The sequence below is a fragment of the Aulonocara stuartgranti genome (assembly GCF_965226115.1).
Source record: "Aulonocara stuartgranti genome assembly, chromosome: 14".
NCBI lineage: Eukaryota > Metazoa > Chordata > Actinopteri > Cichliformes > Cichlidae > Aulonocara > Aulonocara stuartgranti.
In genome coordinates, this window is record NC_138950.1 from 29,497,336 (window position 1) to 29,514,991 (window position 17,656).

Consider the following 17,656-nt stretch of genomic DNA (forward strand, 5'->3'; position numbering starts at 1 on the left):
ACATGTTGGCAGGTCATACCCGTACAAGGAGGAAGTTTCTCATGCAGATACCTGTACTGCCAAGTACTCGAGTGAGTTCTAGGTAAATTCTGTGGTTGCACTGTGGCTCCCAGGTGTGACTGCAGTTTTTGAATACTATGTACTGGCATAAGCAGCGTTCTCTGGGTTTTTCCATAAGGGTTTGTTTGGGCTGTACGATCTAAAAATAAGTAATTAAATCCAGCTTATAGCTCATTGCACAACGAATACAGACATTTGAGACACATGCTAGAATTATTAAAGGCATTATATTAACCTTTATTAAAGCCTTTAAGATAAATTTAAGATGTATTAAGGTTTTTTGAGATTCTTCAAGCACACTGGTGAAGGATGATACTAGGAAGAACCACTGCCTTTAAGAGGCATGGTAATTAATTGGCTGCCACCATCGTCCATCTACTGAGGGACTGAGATGTTCTCTGTGTGGATTTGGATTGCTGAATGTGGGTTGTAGCATTTAAATGTGGTCTAAATCTCACCAGGTGCATGAAATTTCTTTGCATGTACTGTAACAGACCTTTATTTTTCTCTAACAAGGACCTATCATGCAGCTCTCTGACCATTTGCTTTGTTTTTGTGTGGCTGAGTTGAGCTAAGATGGTGTTGTTAACTCTTAGATTGGATGTCTTAATTTTATTAATAAGAACTGACAGCATTCAACAAACAGTTATTAATTCCGGCTCATGTTTCACACCTCTGCAAGGAGAAGACAGAAGCTGTCTCCTGTGGATTTAAATGTGGGCAGTGACTTTGCAAATTTAGAGGAACAATGTTGTGAAAATTACACAGTGCTGTGAACTTTTGAGGTGTAGAATTACTGCTTCTGCTTTTACCTTTTTTCATTCGGGGCATGGGCAGAGAATGTGATGATGTGAATGCCATTTGCACAGTTGTGTACTTTATTCATGTGGCAATCTTTGAGGGTATGTGAAGCTTCTCTGTGTTGAAACAAACCACCGGCAAGCCTTGCTACAGGAAGTTGCCTTAGTGAGGACAGATGATGGGTTTTTGTGTGTGTCAACTCTATCTTTATCTATACCCCAAAGCCATCATATTTAAGCACATACACCATTTCTCTTTACCAAAGGAACCACACACTCTACTTTTCTTACCAACGTCTCTCTCTTTTCTCCATAGGTGCCGTGATGGCACCATCTGTTTAATCATGCCAGATGGATAGCCTTAGAGAACTGAGCATATTTTAGATATCTAAGCATGACTTTTGTTATTCTTGGTGGTGGCCAGACCTTGTCTGCATAGTCAGACATGACAAAATAAAACCCCTCCATGTCATGCTAATGATTCTGCATCTTCAAAGAAAAACGAACAAAGCATGTTGGAATCGCAGAATCGAGGATTAGAAGTTTGGATTTAACAAAATATCTGCAACACGCTGATTTGAACTGGAAACAAGTAGCCTGATAGCAGTGGCACATAGATATTTTTTCTATTCATGTTTTTCTCTGTTTTACAAACCCGAGTTCTGGGTTTATATGAACTTATGTGAAAAAAATTATTATTAGGATGCATTATAAGAATGTAAAAGGTTTGCATGAACAGTACTTGAAATGGTGGAATAGGGCTCCAGATGCTGCTATGGTAAAACCTTAATCATTTTGTTGTTCTAAACAGGAAAGTGAAAGCAGGTTAGCGCGTAACATGTAAAGTAGGGCTCCTCTTTTATCTGTTCTCTCACATACAAACAGCTGTGCACACTTTCAGTGTCTCCTGCATGGCCAGGTGTCATTAGATCATCTACTCTGTAGTGGGTCTGAATATCAATGAGTGAGTCGTGACTTCTGCTGGAGCTCCTGGTCTGCCCGAATGATGAATAAAACCAACCTGTGTGCGTGTGTGTTTGATCCAGGCGTTAGATGTAAGAAAACAGTGCAGAAGCAGGAACTGTAGGACTGGAAATAAAGGAGAAGACAGTCTGTACAAAAGACATTATGCAGTATCTCGATGATTTGTTGATGGGGACGCAGGTGTAGATGAATTGATGCAAGTGAGTTCATTACTCATGTGATCCTGGTGAATCATATCATTACAGGTCACAAGAAATGTGAGAGTTACTAGCATCCATCTACCTATTATCTTCCACTTATTCAATGCAGGTTGCCGGGCAGGGCTGGACATTATCCCAGCTGTCATAGGGCAAACGATGGGGTGCTGCCTCGACAGGTCACCAGGTCTGATCCACTGTTGCTGTTTTAATGCAAACAGCATCTTCCTGAAATTCCCCTTTAATTTATACTTTGAGGACGTGGACATTATTCATACATTGAATTCCTAATTCATGACTTTCAGGATATTCCTGAAAGTTGGTTTGCAAAACTTCTGTAATTAAAAAAATGAAAATGAAAAACCAAACCACATGCAGCAATATACAGTACAGGAGAGTAAAGCCACAAGGGGGGAGGAGAGAAAACAAGAGAATGGAGGCCAAAGGAGCAAAAACATCAGTTGGATTGCACACTTCAAAGTTTGCAGCAGGTGTGAGGGCTTTATTTTGTTCTCCTCTCCCCTTTCCGTCCCGTCTGCCCTTGGTTCAGAGTGTGCTATTTATTCCTCTGTTGCTCAAGCTCTTTCTCCCCATGTCTCATCTCTCCTCTGTCATTAATCCCGGTCTCCCTCTGCCTCTTCTTTGCTCACGGATGCTACAAAGGATCTCTCCTCCTTCACCGTACAGCCGTCACCTCATTAATACCTGTATAATCAAGCCAGTGTTTGTGTGTGCGTGTGTGTGCACGCATGTGCGTGTGTGTGTGTGTGTGTGTGAGGGAGAGCAAACACATGCATCTGTTTTGTCTTCAAGTGGTGCTGAGGGTGAGTGAATATCACAAGTGGACAAACAGGGATAATAGAGGAGAGAGAGGACGAAAAGGGGGCAAGGTTGCACCTGATCGGCTTCTTAATACTGTGTGACGATGCCGCGCAAGCTGTGGTGAGTAAGCAGTCTTTTTCTCTCGTGGGTCTATTTTTCCTTATTACATTCTTAAATCAGATTTTTTTTCTTATATTAGCTCGCACTTTGTTGCGTAACACCTGAGATCTTATGAAACCAGTGGAGTAGTTTCTCCTCCTTCCGAGAAGTTATTAAAGTCTGAAAAGCAGATTTCTGATTCGATTGCTATGAATAAGTTCATATTGCTTTTTTTGTCCGCTTAAGGTGCTCTGAGGTATCTGTTGGCCTAGTGAGAGCATCTCTCTTGTGTTGTCAGAGTATCTAATGGGGATCTAAACAGGAAATAGTGCACACACGGTGAAAACAAGCAGCTCTTGCCGTGTCTGCGAGTCTACTCAACTTCACATGGGTTGAAGTAAAGTAGCGTGGACTGCACTGAATCTAGTTTAAAGGGGAAGTTGATAAAAGCAGCACAGATCAGAGTGTATTGGAGCAGACTGTAATAAAACAGTGTCACTTCAGGATATTTGACGCAGCAGTCATAGAGCTGTTCATCGCATGATACGGATCAGATGATTGCTTTGGTCTGCATGAGGTGGATACCCAGGATGTGAAATCAGTCTAAAGGATTGATCTTTCTGTGTCTATTAGTGAAGCTCTGTGTCACAGTCATGGCTCCCGGCTTTCTCTTGTAAGACGCTTCAGCAACAGACGCTTCCACAGTGCAGTAAACCAAAACAAATGACTTGGATATCTTGTTTAACGTGGTTAACCACAGATTGTTTTATTGGCTTGTTTTGTTTTTTTCCTTAACAGCCGGCTGTCTGCTCGGCTTCTACTGTTGTTAGCATGCATGCGTGTGTTTGCGCAGAGGTCACAGCCACTTGCTGCTAATTATACATTGTTATATGTTATTTCCATTCATTCTCTGCTCCGTCTAAGTGGAGCAGCTGCTTGAATCCGAAAGCGCCTCCCAGCTCAGATGGATGGCTTATAGTGGATGGGATATGGATAAAGCTGTGATGTTCTCCAAGACTGTAACTAAACTGCACTTGTACATTTTTTAATATAATGTAGTTATTTTGCAAATATGAAAAAAGTTTACTTTATTGTCCACCCGGATTATTGTCCAGACTGAGAGGCAGTTTTAGTGGCACAATGAAGGCCGACGGGCTCAAGAGAGAAGAGGAAATATGAAAGAGGTCTTTTCAAAAGAGGGGACACGATAGAATGAAAAAAGCCCCTTCCCTTGTCGTTGTCTAACCTAGTTTTTTGGGGCCAGGTGTAAATGTTATCTGGTGGCCAGCATCATGGAAAAGAGCAAATGGGCTGCTGCTGCCGCTGCTGCTATTTCTGGAGCCTGGCATTTAATCTATCTCTCGGTGTACCTTCTATATTGCGGGGAACGACGGCGAGTTGTGGCTACCGAACAAACAGGAGACTGAATGTCCGCTGGTATTATATTTACTTTAGGTGACGGCTTATTAAAGCTCGAGGCTTTGCTCGGCAGCACGAAGAGAAGAAGCAGTGATTAGTCACAGGGAGGCTGTATACAGCCTTAATGAGCTGTCAACTTTATTGTGTTTTTCCTTATTGGAAGTCCTTGTTGATGCAGTGTACACAGATACAGTCTGCTACATAATTTAATATAAGCCTGCAATCACTGGCAGGGGGGAAAAAGCAAAGAGCACGAATGAAGGACAGAAGTTCACTCAGTTAATATCTAATGCACAGCTGCCCACAGTGACTGTGACCTTCAGCTGGGGTTAATCTGGGAACCAGAGTTCAATATACGCAAGCTGACTGAGGTCAGGTGGTTCAGTTTCAGTTCGCTTCTTTTGGCAGCGCAGCTTCGGGCCTTGCCTGTGTGTTTTGTTTCCCTCTGCCTCAGACCGTGTGAAAAAAGGTTAGAGAAAGCAACCACACAGTTGCGGATGCATTAGCAGCAGTATGATGTGGGAAGTGGTCGGACTCCACCCGTTCTCGTGCACTCAACAAAGGATGTCGCACTTCCTCTCATATCACACCTCCGGTTTCAGTGAAGCTACGCCATACGAAACCATTTACACGCTTTTTATGTGTGCCATCTAATTTTTCTAATGAAAATAACTGACAGCATCCACTTCTATTAAAAATCATTTAGATTTGATTGTTAAAAGTTTTGCTTGGCGTCCTACTCTTTTATATACTTACCCACCTATTTAGAGATCTTGATATCTTTGTGCAGAAATGTGGACCAAGATTCATTCTCTCCTGTGGCCACAAGAGGGAGCCGAGTCCATGTGTTTGTCACAAACTGACTCCTACAGCAGTGAGCAAAAATCTGTGCACTGCAATGAAAGCAGCTGAAGTGAAGTAAAAGATCCACTGGGTGGAACAGTTTCTCTATTAGATCAGTGCCGATGGCCGTCCCACCTGTTAACGTGTACCTGTTGAAAGTACTACTCGAAATGATATAAGAATAAATTATGTAGGTAAACCAATAAAGGCAATGCAAGCTAACCCACTAAAGTCATACTTAACAAATTGGTGTTTTTATTTTGCTTCTGCTTAAATATTTAGACGTATAAATTTATGTAACACATTATCAACATTAAAAAGGCACAATTCTGCATGATGGTCTCATCAGTTAAATTTCTCCTGATATAAACATGAAGTCCAGCAGGCTCATATCTGTACCACTGCAAGACAAAACCACAGCCATATTGTCTTCAACAGCCTATAGGGAGCCGTGGCTGTTGCCATGGCAGCAAGAACTGATGATCAGCTGATGGTCCAGCATGGCTCATTACCATGGTGACGAGCCTGGGTTGTCTCACCTTGCGACCGGACTTCATCGGCAACACATAAGAATACAACCTGCAGAAAGATGCCGTGACTTGTAATACGAGCGATCACCTACACTCGAAGTTTTGTTTTATTCATGAATTTGCTTATTGTTATTAAAAGTTAATAAAATGCTGGAGGTTTATGTATATTTCCAGTCCCATGGCATATTGTATTCGAGTCACCTCAATACATATGTTTTTTTTTGTTACAATAGACACTTTTTGATTTTTAAATGATGTAAAAAAGTACAAGTAATCTGTATATGAAACATCTTGTGTTTTACTGACCCAATGTCCTATTTTAGTTTTTTCTTCCCAAGCTCTAGTTTCCTTATATTTACACTTAATCTGCATTTGCTAAAATAAGCGCTTCATCACATTCGCCTGCTGTCTTACACATGGTTTAAGGCGGTATCAGTGAGAAACGATACACACAGTGAACATATGGAAACAGGACGTGTTAGCTGCTCTTAGCTACAGCAGCAGCAGGGAGGGGAGTAGTGTGGGTTCCCTGAAACACAATCACACCCCTGTGTAGTAGTACTGAGTTACTCTCAAAGTGGTCAACACTAGACTGCACCTCTGAGACGATCATTAAATCACCAGAGCGGCATTCATCAGATGTTGCGTTTCTGGTTACTGGGGCAATCTAAGTCAAGCACTTAGTCCCCTTTAAGTTCTTTATTAAGTCACCAGCAACAGAAATCTCTCTCTCTCTCTCTCTGACTCTGTTACATCACCCTTCACTATATTTACCAGCTGATTGCTGGATGTTTTTTTCTCCTTCCTGCTGTTAAGTGCCAGGTTTTAAGTATTCTAAGAACAGTGAGAGGGAACTATTAAGAAATCAGCAAAAAATGAAGAAACCAAAGCTGAAATATTTGTAAATTGTGGGGATATGTACAGTACATATAGCCATGTGAGCTATTCTTAATCCCAATGAGCTGGTCATGTTATAGCATATTTACATACACTAATCATAACTACACAAAAAACATAGCCAACTTCTTTCTGTTTGTTCTTCGTGTGCTCTTGTTTTACTTTCTATAATGGCTGACAGCAAATGAAACTCTAGCCTGAAGGCTTTACTGACACAGGTTTTCTTTTGATTATTAACAAGCAAGGAGTAAAAACAAATTGCTGTCTGCTTGTTTTCCTCTGTCCTCTCTCGCTGTCTCTTAAATGTTTTGTCACCGCATGTGCTCTGCTGCTTGTTAAAGCGACAGTTTTGTTACTCTAAAGTCCCCCAGACAGCCAGCTGCCTCTTTGCTTTTGACAAATATTTACTTCTTGCCTTCTCCCTGATAGTACACGCGCGCGCACACACACACACACGCACACACACACACACACACACACACACACACACACACACACACACACACACACACACACACAAAGTAGCTGATAGCGCACCATCTGGCCTGAGTGCGGGCTGTTAAGGGCTCATAAAAGTAGACCCTCACCTATTTAGAGCCATAAGGGCTCCCCGGGCAGGTACACAGCACACACACAGACACACACGCACACATACACACACACATTTCTTCTGCATACATGTGCCCACGCACATTCACATTCAATATTCACATCCACTGGGGATGTAGGAGGTGAGACAGGTAGGAGGTGAGAGCATCAAAGGATGTACCTGGTCCTGTTCTGAGAATGTCTTCATAACTACTGGCCTCGCTGACTTGCTTTGAGGATAAACAGAGATTGATTCAGCAAACTTCCAAACTGACCTTACAGTTACATCTGAGTCAGTCCTGATACAGATGCACAGCTGCTAGCTTTGTGCGTGCTTGTTTTTTTCATCACATGAAAGTGACTTAAAATTATCACTAATTATGTAATGTGAGGCTCATACCTCATTTTTACCTCACAACCAGTGGTTGTCAGATGACTTTAGAGCGGTCTCTAGGCCTGTGTATCTTAATCTTACAAGATTTTACCAACAAGTTTGCGTTATGTTGTTAGCAGTGACATTAAGAGATGTTTCTTCATTCAGAGTAAAATGAGATCTTTGAGCAATATTGAGAGATTTGTTACACAACAAGAATTAATGTTTAGAGAAAAACTAACACATATGTGACTTTGGTAGTTTTTCGCAACCAAAAATTGCTAGCCAAAAAACTCAGACTGCTCTAAACGAACAGTTTCAGACAGTTTTTCCTATTCTTTGTTATAATATAGTAGTTATTTGCTTTTTTGCAAATGACAACCCCTCCCTTATTTAGGTCTCTTCCTGTTAGTTGGGAGTTCTTCCTTCCCACTGTTGCCAAGTGTTGCTCATCGTAAGAAAGTCGATTAAAAGGCGGTTTCCTTAAACCAGCGTTTCCCAACCTTTTGAACCACGGCACATTATTCATATAAGAACAATCACACGACACACCACCAAACAAAAATGTCACAAAAACCATATTGATAATTTTTCCCCGCACACCAGCTATAGCAGAATTGGCTCGGTTTGTCCCCAGTATACCCTTTTTCCTTTCTTCTGACCACTGCTCATGCTAGGGCCTTCATCTGGGTCGGAATTTTCTCCAGGACCCAGGTCAGATTGATTACATTTTCTTTTCAAATATCTATCTATTGCTGTTACGCACTGCATCGTCTCAGAGCATGAGTATTGTGTATTTTATTCTTCATCTTCTCTTTTACTGGCAGTTGGCAACCCATTTAATTAGAGCAGGTAGTTCTACTCCCCTCTAGTGGAAGAGAATGTAATTGTTCTGCCCGTTACTCACTCACTCGCTCAGAGTACTAATCAGGTGGAACCAGCTAATCTTCCACGGCACACCTGATCATTTCTCACAGCACACCTATGTGCCTTAAACAGAGAAAGTTAGATACAGCAAGGGGCTTCACCAAGACCTAGTGCAAGCTAAATATACAATATACTCCATGTAAGTACTGTAAGTACTACTTTAAGTATGTTAGGAAAAAGTGACCTGCTGTAAATCAAATAATTTGAATAGTCGTTAATAACATACATTTTTGAGGAAACCAATAAAAACTTACAAGAATATGTCCACATTTTTAAGTGATAGGTGTTGGTATGTGTTATGTACTCTCTCGCTCTGTCTTGTTTCTCCAGGAGTCATTGGCTGGCACCGTTGCCATTAGAAACAAACTCAGAATAATTTTTTTTCTTTTTTAGGATTTTGTCTGTTGTCGATTTTTGTACACAAACACTTAAGACCTACATACTGGCAAATTACAGTCCATCTCCTCAGTCTTTCAAAGCAAGCAGAGTGATGCTGTGGAAAGCGTAGAAAATGAAAAAGGGAATAAGCGAAAGGATGGAGATGGACTTTGGGTTGTCTGGAGGAGTGAAAGATGGATCAAGGGCGATAAAGAGAGCAAGGAGACAATAATAGAGCAGGGGAGACAGATCCTTTCTGAGACCGAACAAATAGAAAAGAGAGGAGAAAGTTCGACCTTCCTTCCTTCCTTCCTTCCTTCCTTCCTTCATTTCTGGCACAGCTGTCCACCCTGCATAGAGGAGATGCTCTTAACATCTGAACGAGTAAAGACTGAAGAGAAAAGTAATAAGAACTGAAGGATGAAGGGACTGAAAAACAAGATAGCTTCTCTCTCGGGAACAATGAGCTGTGAACAGTGAAAAAGGAAAGCGCAGAAATAACAAAGAGGAAAAAATGAAGGAGCAGTGGGGCTGTGAAAGATCCAGTTTTTTCCCCTCTCTGTCTCCTAAAGTTCGACCTCTGTTAGTAAAAGTCTGTGTGCGAGAAGCTGCACGTGTCAGTTGCTTCTCTCTGCCCCTGTGAGGTCACCCGCGAGCGTCCATATGAAAGCTCTTGACAGATGGTTCAGTGCTTGGGCGCTGATGTTCATGTGATTCAGAAGCTTATTTAGAGGATTTAGTGAAACTGTTAACTTTTTATTTTTCAGTGTAAGACCATCTCTTAATCTTCCATGAGTATCAGTGACTCATCATGGTGGCTCAGCGTGAGGTTTGCATATTCTCTCTTTCCTTCTGCGGGTTTCCTCTGGGAGCTCAGGTTTTTAGCACCAAATAGGGGAGGTTATGTTCTCCTTTCAAATGCCCTTCACCAAGCCACTGGCTTTTATTCAGCTCTACGTTTTATATGCAGACGCATAAAAAACGAGCACACCCAACTTCCCTCCAACCGTGTCCATTTTGTACATACATCAGAGGCAGGGAACACGACCCTGTCAGAGCCGAGCTCAAATGCAATTGTCTTTCAAAGGAATAATTCATCTCCATATGAGCAACCTGCTGATACCCTCAGCTTAGCCTTGCTTGTTCGGCCCACACATTGTTAGGTAATGGCTTGTGTTGATAGATCTTTGCAATTTACCTCAGGTCACTACAAAATCACATCACGTGCACCAAGTGACAGCTATTTGTGCAACATGACTGGGAGAAAACATTTAAAGCAAGCAGATGGTGAAACCATTAAAACGGTTTATCAAGTCTTACCCTCTTTTGTTACTGTGCTATATCGATCCCGTTTTCTATTCTCACATGGTAATAATAATAATCCTATTTTTGAAATAATAGATTCTTGTAGCTGTTGTAGCTGCAGCAAAATGTCAGTAGACTATGCCTCTATTGACAAATGCTATTAATAGTGAGGTATAAAGCAGTTCTTTTCAGGATGGAAAAGCTAGAATCAGTGCAATAAACACGCACAGAATCATTATTTTTCTTCTGCCTTGCCACTTCAGGAACATTGTGGAGTTTATCCCAGTTATAATAGCTATCATAAGGTAAAAGGTGGGATACACCTTGGACAGGTTGCCAGTCTCTCATATGGCTAGCACAGAGAGCCAGACAATCATATCAGTAGTTTTGGACCAAGTATCTTTTGGCTGTGAGCAGCCGTTCTAACCCCTGCACCAGTGCACCAATATGCCTAAATATGTTTTTGTAGAGAAAATGAAAAAAAAAAAGCCTCGAAAAATGGGGATCGTGTATAAAAATGGCTGTAATTTCCAAACAGTTAACAGAAAATTCTGTAAAACCCTTTGAATTAATGCTGAAAGTCTTCAACTCGATTGCTTGAGTTAAAATCCGCAAAGTGTTGTTGTACAGATGCAAAATTTGTGTCTTTGTCCAATAACTTATGCACTCACTAAATGTTTATTGTAAAAAGGCTTCAATAATGGATGATAAATGGTGACCACTTTAACTGACAGGCTGATGGCGACACAGACGGCTATAGCCGGCAGCAGCTTGTCGGGCTTCATCTCAGCTAATTGGAGTCACTGACCTCGATCTCGCAAAGGTGTTTGTGGTCTTGGCGCCTTTGGAGCAATTATATTGGAATTATATGGTTCCTATGCAGTTAATTATATTAAAGGCTATCAAAGAAGTCTGTGCTGCTGTTTTGATGATAGAATTTCTGGTATCTTATTAGTATGTTACTTAGCACTAATTAGCATGTGTGTGTGAGGCAGCCGGTGTTTGAAATACATGCTTTTATTGGGCTTAAAGCTTTCCTTTTTGATAACACTTACAGTTAGGCCTGGATCAGGCATCTCTTAGTGATCCTGCTATAGTTGGGAGATATCCCATGATGCAATTTGTCTCTATTTCACCCCTTTTTATTGTCATTGCATTTATAAGCCTTTTGCCATAGTTTGTGTTTCAGTTTATATTTCTCTCAGGCTGGTTTTGCTAGACGGTTCTTCCTGTTAAAAGGGAGTTCTTCCTTCCCACAGTTGCCAAGTGCTGCCCGTAGGGTGTTGCCTGATTGTTTAAGTTCACTCTTCAGTACTGTAAGATGCTGAGTGGTGCTGGTGGCACCACAGTGGGTTTGTCCATCTTTTATACACAATCTGCACCCTCATAGTGAGGGAGAAGGAGCATAGGTTACAGACAGTGAGATTATAACAGAGGAAGAGCGAACAAAAGTTTCTGAAGCTTCAGATAATAAAAGGAAAGCCTGTGTTCAGAAGAAAGATGACAGTCATAAAATGGAAGGTGGGAACAAACAGATTACCTTTGGTGTGGCTTTTTCCTTTTAGAGGGATACATTATGCGTTATCATCTCCTGCGTTGGTGCAATTACTCTTACTGCTAGAAGGGGAAAGACAGACAAGATCTGCACTGCGGGTTTCACATATAGTGCAAGTGCAGAATACAGTGACAAACTGTATTACACATTGTTTGTGACTGCATTTGTTTCTCTCTCACTTTTCTTCCTTGATGAGTTCTTCCTCTCGTGCCCCTTCAATGTCTATTTCCCAAGGTGCATATCTAAACGCATGCATGTGTATTTCTGTGTATTTCGCGTGGGGCAACCAGCTGTCAGCCGAAATCCCATTCAACCAAGCAAACTGAGAAAGCAGGAAATTGATTTACCTCTCTGATGTTACGCATGACATTATGGTCCCAGGGGACATGGAGAGAAACAAAGGGATAAAAGAGTTCCACAAACCTCGACTGAGCAGTGCTTTATAGAGGAGATGAACAGAGGAAGGAGAGGGCGTAATTAAACTAAAGATGCTCGTTTTTTCCTGTTGTGTCACATGATGCAGCATCTTCGAAATTCTTGCATTTGCCCACCTATGTTTTCACACCTATCAGAAATCCATTTGCTGTCATCCCAGCAATTACGTTTCAAAAATGCAAGTAGTTTATGCATATGCAAGAGAGAAGAAAACATCACCCGAAGCCAAATTACAGACACATCGCAAGCAGAGATAAACAATCAAGCTTCAAATAGCCCAGAGTGTGTGAAAATAATTGTCTGATGACATTTCTGTTTCGGTGAAATGACAGCACGGAGCAGAGAGCTAGTCAAGGCCAGTGTGCTTGGTGATTAACAAAGGACTGTCTGTGATTTGACACTGTAATCAGCGCTCACAAAGGGACAGATATATCTCTTATTCAGCACGGCCCTGCATCACTCATCCTATTTCTCTCCTCCGACTCTGTTCTCTCACTTGCATTTTCTCTCTGCCCTCTGCTCATTTATCTTCTTGTTTGCAGTCTGTCTTTGATTTCCTTCCTCAATCTTGTTTCCTCATGTGTTTTTAGGCCTTTTTTCACGCATTCTTCTCAGTGTTGGATTTTCTTTTACTCTTCCTGCCACAGTTTATTTTGTATTTGTTTCTCTAGGTTTTGTCTGCAGCATCTGTGTCTCAGTGATGATTTGAATGAGTCTTTTGTCATTTTTTGGAGCGAGAAACAGAAGCAGAAGCAGCCTGGCGGCTATAACATACTCCAGTATGTTACAGCTGGAGTAGGGAGGACATGTAGGCATGCACTTTGTCCTGGCCAAACAAGTTGTAATCCACAACTGGCATGAGGTGCTGACAATTTCTAATAATCTGGAGAGAGTCGTCCCCTCGGCCCTGTGCGGGGTGTTCTCTGCCTGTCTCTCTTGATGCACGCTCTTTGGCTCTAGCACCCGTGGACCTAAAATGGATAAGTGGTTTAGAAAATGAATAGATAGGAGGATAGATGCAATCACATCCTCTCCATCCTCCCTAACCTCCAAATTTTTATAAGACTGTGCAGATGCAGGGTGGTGTTTCTCTACACAGCTGTTACTGATTCACTTATGTCGAATCAGTGATTTTCCATGAAGAGATGTGTGACTGCATGATAAAGTCTGAGGTCCAGGGTCAATTTGGCATGAAATTGTTTTTTCTTCTTCTTTTTTTAAAATTTCCCCTCAAACAAAAGCTTTTCCAGTTTTTCTTGGTGTCCTTAAAAACTTGACTTGAGTCCTAAATAATCTCTGTAACTTTGAAAATCCATTACTAGGCAGCAAGTACTTCTTAAATCTATTTGTTAGGAGGCATTCACTCCAAAAAATTAAAATTAAAAATATCCCATCCATCCATCCATCCTCTTCCACTTATCCTTGTTAGAGTCACAGCCCACATAGCAAAATTGGTATGGCCCAGATCTGGCCCACACAATGTGCTTACACATGGCCCACATACCGCAAAGAATGATGGCCCTTTGGTGGCCCAGACACACTGGTGGTCCTGTGCTGGCCCATGTGTGGATTACCTCTGGCAAACTTGATCTGGCCACCAAAGGGCCGTCATTTTTTGCAGTATGTGGGCCATGTGTAAGTTGTGTGCAGCCATAGGCCAGTTGTAGACACACTGCTGGCCCTGTGTTGGCCCAGAACAGTTTCAGCTCTGACCCCAGACGTCAGCCTAATGGGTACCTTAGTCAAGCCATGTAATAACAACATGTGCCGAAACATAATAGTGCAAAAATAACATGGCGAAACTCTGTTCAGACAGTGAATGGACTGATTCTTAAATAACACTTTACTACTCTTCCAGATTACTCAGAGTGCTCTATACAACATGCCGCATTCACACTTTCTCTAAACTGAGTGCTCCCTAACTACATTCATACACATTCACACTCTTGACATGCAGACTGGAGGAGCCAGGGATCGAACCACTAACCTTCCGATCAGTAGGTGACCTGCTCCACCTCCTGAGCTACAGCCACCCTCTGGCAAAGATGAGTAAACCATCACTAGGTTTAGGATAAAGTGTACACTCACAAACCTGTCAAACCTGTATTTGAAACATTGGCTACCATAGCAGTATAGTATTGCAACATGGCATTTGGGTCTTCTAACTAAAATAGGAAAATATGAACATAAATGATGCCATCATTGCCAGACCTGGCCCATACACCCTGCCATGACACTGGTCAGTCAGAAGGGCCAGCTTGATGCCGGATCTGGGCCAGACCTGTTTTCTGTGGACCTGGGTCAAATATATCAAACTACCATCGAGCCAGATATGGCATGCCATCACATAGACAGTGCCATCTATGCCAGGCTTGGCCCATATCTGGATGGCATATGTCTTATCATGCCAGAAGTCAGCCAGCAGTGCCAGCTTGATCCGGGCCAGACCTGCTTGCTATGTGGGAGGGGGGCTGGAGCCTATCCCAGCTACCATAGGGCGAGAGGTGGGCTACACCCTGGACATGTTGCCAGTCTATCGCAAGGCTAACACATAGAGACAGACAGCCATTTGCACTCACATTCACACCTATGGGCAATTTAGAATGACCAATTAACCTAACATAAATATCCCAGCATAAATTTTAATTGAAAGCGGACGTTACTGCCATGATCTTTTTTTCTGGATAACCCTCAATCCTCAGTATGCTTCTTCACTTTTATCCATTACATAATGTGCCAGGTTTGGATTCTGCTCTGCTCGGAGTGTAACAGTGACATTTTTCTTGTCTCTGTATGATCACCTTCACTTTGGGGATGACAGTAATCGAGAGTGGAGCCCAGGTTTGCTGCTTCATCCCGTATAAATTCTCCTCTCCTGCCTGGTGCTGACAGAATCCAGCCATGATGCTGTCCATGCTCTGGCTAGGTTATCCGTGTCACAGCCTATCTGCAGACCAGACCAATAGTCCTCATGATGGATCATCCATCAGCCGCCACTTTGGACGCTGTGGGGACAAGAGGGCAGTTTGAAATAGCTGTCTGGGCTGTTGTCCTGCAGTATGAATGATTGTATATGTGTCTAAGTGTGTTTGTGTGTGTGTGTGTGTAGGGGGACCTTGAAAATGTCTTCTCTTCTTTATTCTGCTCTGAATCGCACAGAACTATTCACAGGTTCTGCTGCTACTTTTTCACACAAGACACACACGCACGCGCTCATGCACACACACATACGCACACTCAAAGACAGCTTTATCGCTATTTCCTCTTTAGTTTATTACCCTTATTTCCCACAGGTAGGTGCCAGGGGAAGTATACCGCTGTTTGTGTGTGTCGACAATCACCCTCTGACAAAGTTGCGCAGTGCAAACAATCCTGTCATTATCAGCAATGTAGAAACACTCTTTACAACAGTGCTGGATATCTGTGTGTCACCAGTCTTGTCGACATGTCTGCTGCACATATTAATGTTCAGTTTGAGATGAAATTACAATCAGGATGGGACCAAAACACGATTGAGTCATCCCATTCGAATTCAGCAAAACTAACAAGTCAGTACACTGAGAGCAGTCAAGCTTAAATTAAAGCAATAACACAACAATTTCTTGCAAATTGCCTTTGCTTCAGTCTATTTCCCACTGAAATAGGGCAACTGTAATGTTTTCCAGTTACTTGATGAAAGCTTCGACAGTTATTGCTTTAAACACCTTACGGTTAATGAGTGTTGTTTTGTTTTAGCAGAATATGCCACAAGTAAGACCTTTGCATTGTGCTTTGTTTGCAGACACTTTAAAATAGAGCCTACAGCAATTTATTATGTACACTTTTGTGGTACTGCTGTACTGTACTGTACTATTACAGATTGTAACAACACTAATGATATCAGCATGGGAACATTATGGGAACAGTGTATACTGTAGGAATATTGTATATAATCTTCTGCTCAGCAATCTCGTAATCCAAAGATTTACATGTTGATTGCTGATCGGAAAATTCTTTCTTTATGTGTAAAGCATACAGACTTTCTTTCTCTGAAATGTTATATATATATGTGTAATTAACATTATTTGCATGCCATTATCAGCTCATATTAGCCATTTGCCAATCTACAGTTATTGTAATTTATAACTGCCATTAAATTACATTACAAAAAATCACCCTTCAACTATGTCATGATGTTGCATAGTGTCCAACTGCTGACGACACACATATTTAACACACCAAAAAATGTAACCAGGTAAATAATTGGCTTTCATACAGCAAATGTTAAGGAATCTGCCTCTGTTTAGTCCAGCGATGTCAAACGTATCATTAGTCACATACAGCTGATTATGGTCTTAAGTGGTCTGGAGCAGTGAATCTCCTCTGCCGGTGAGTGTAAAGAAGTTTAACTACACATTAATCCCTGATATATTTTAATATAAGGAAAAATTGCCATTTCAACAGTAGATCTAGCTTTTCCACATGATAAAAAAAAGTTCTTTTTTACTGTGAACCCACTGTAAAACTCATACACTTCATTTTTAAAGTAGATGGTAAAAAAACAGGAACTTTCTGCTATTTATTTGTTTATCTAGTACTTATTTTACTTTAGTGTTGTATGATTTGCCATGGGAGAGATCTTTATCAGTAGGAAAAGGTGTAAAACCTATCAAACTAAAGTTAAAAGTCTCAAATTTATGTCCTCTTTTGCTTGCTCCGAAAATGTCCAGTGAGTCAGATCTGAATGTTTAGCGGGCCGATTTTGTATGTTTACAGTACATTGGCGTAACATGTTTTTACTTCACCAAATATTCCCATTGGTGTTAAAGATCAGTTGGGCTTTAATAAAATAGTGACTTGGGTATCAATCACCAATGCTGAATTTCAAACCATTGGTAAACTAGTCTTCATGCATTTCCCTTTGAACTTCTTTCTGCAGTGATGAGTCAAAATATTACAGGCCAGACATTATATGATAATGGCCTTTCCACAGTAAAAGGTTCATAACAGGCTACAAATAAAAGCAACATTTAAACACAGAAAGACATAGTTATTTCTTGCACATTGCCTCCCTGATCACTCACCTAAAACGCGAGATGACTACACCAACTCCAGTTGGGATAAAATGCAGTTCTTCCACAGTTAGACAGGATGCAAAGCACTTGATTGAAGCATAAAATGTAATGCTCCAAGGTTTTACATTTTTTAAAGCAATATAATTAGATATTTGCATCATTTTGCGGCTATGGGTGTTTGACTGGCCTCGGTCTGGTACAGACATATAAAGCAACAACTTGTACAGTGTAAAAACAGCTAACAGCAATGATCTCATATTCTCTCTGCCGTTTTTAGAGGTTTGTGTGTGTGTGTGTGTGTGTGTGTGTGTGTGTGTGTGTGTGTTTGCACGCGCTGACCATCATACAGTAGACTTTCTATCTCCACCTTCTCTCTCCCTCTTTTCTCCT

At 41.4% G+C, this 17,656-nt stretch overlaps 1 protein-coding gene across 4 annotated transcripts in view; it reads left to right on the forward strand.

Moving 5' to 3' along the window:
* Positions 1-17,656, forward strand: part of LOC309688196 (rap1 GTPase-activating protein 2-like) — a 127,088-nt gene that overhangs the window by 50,266 nt on the left and 59,166 nt on the right. The gene's annotated exons all lie outside the window — the stretch shown is intronic.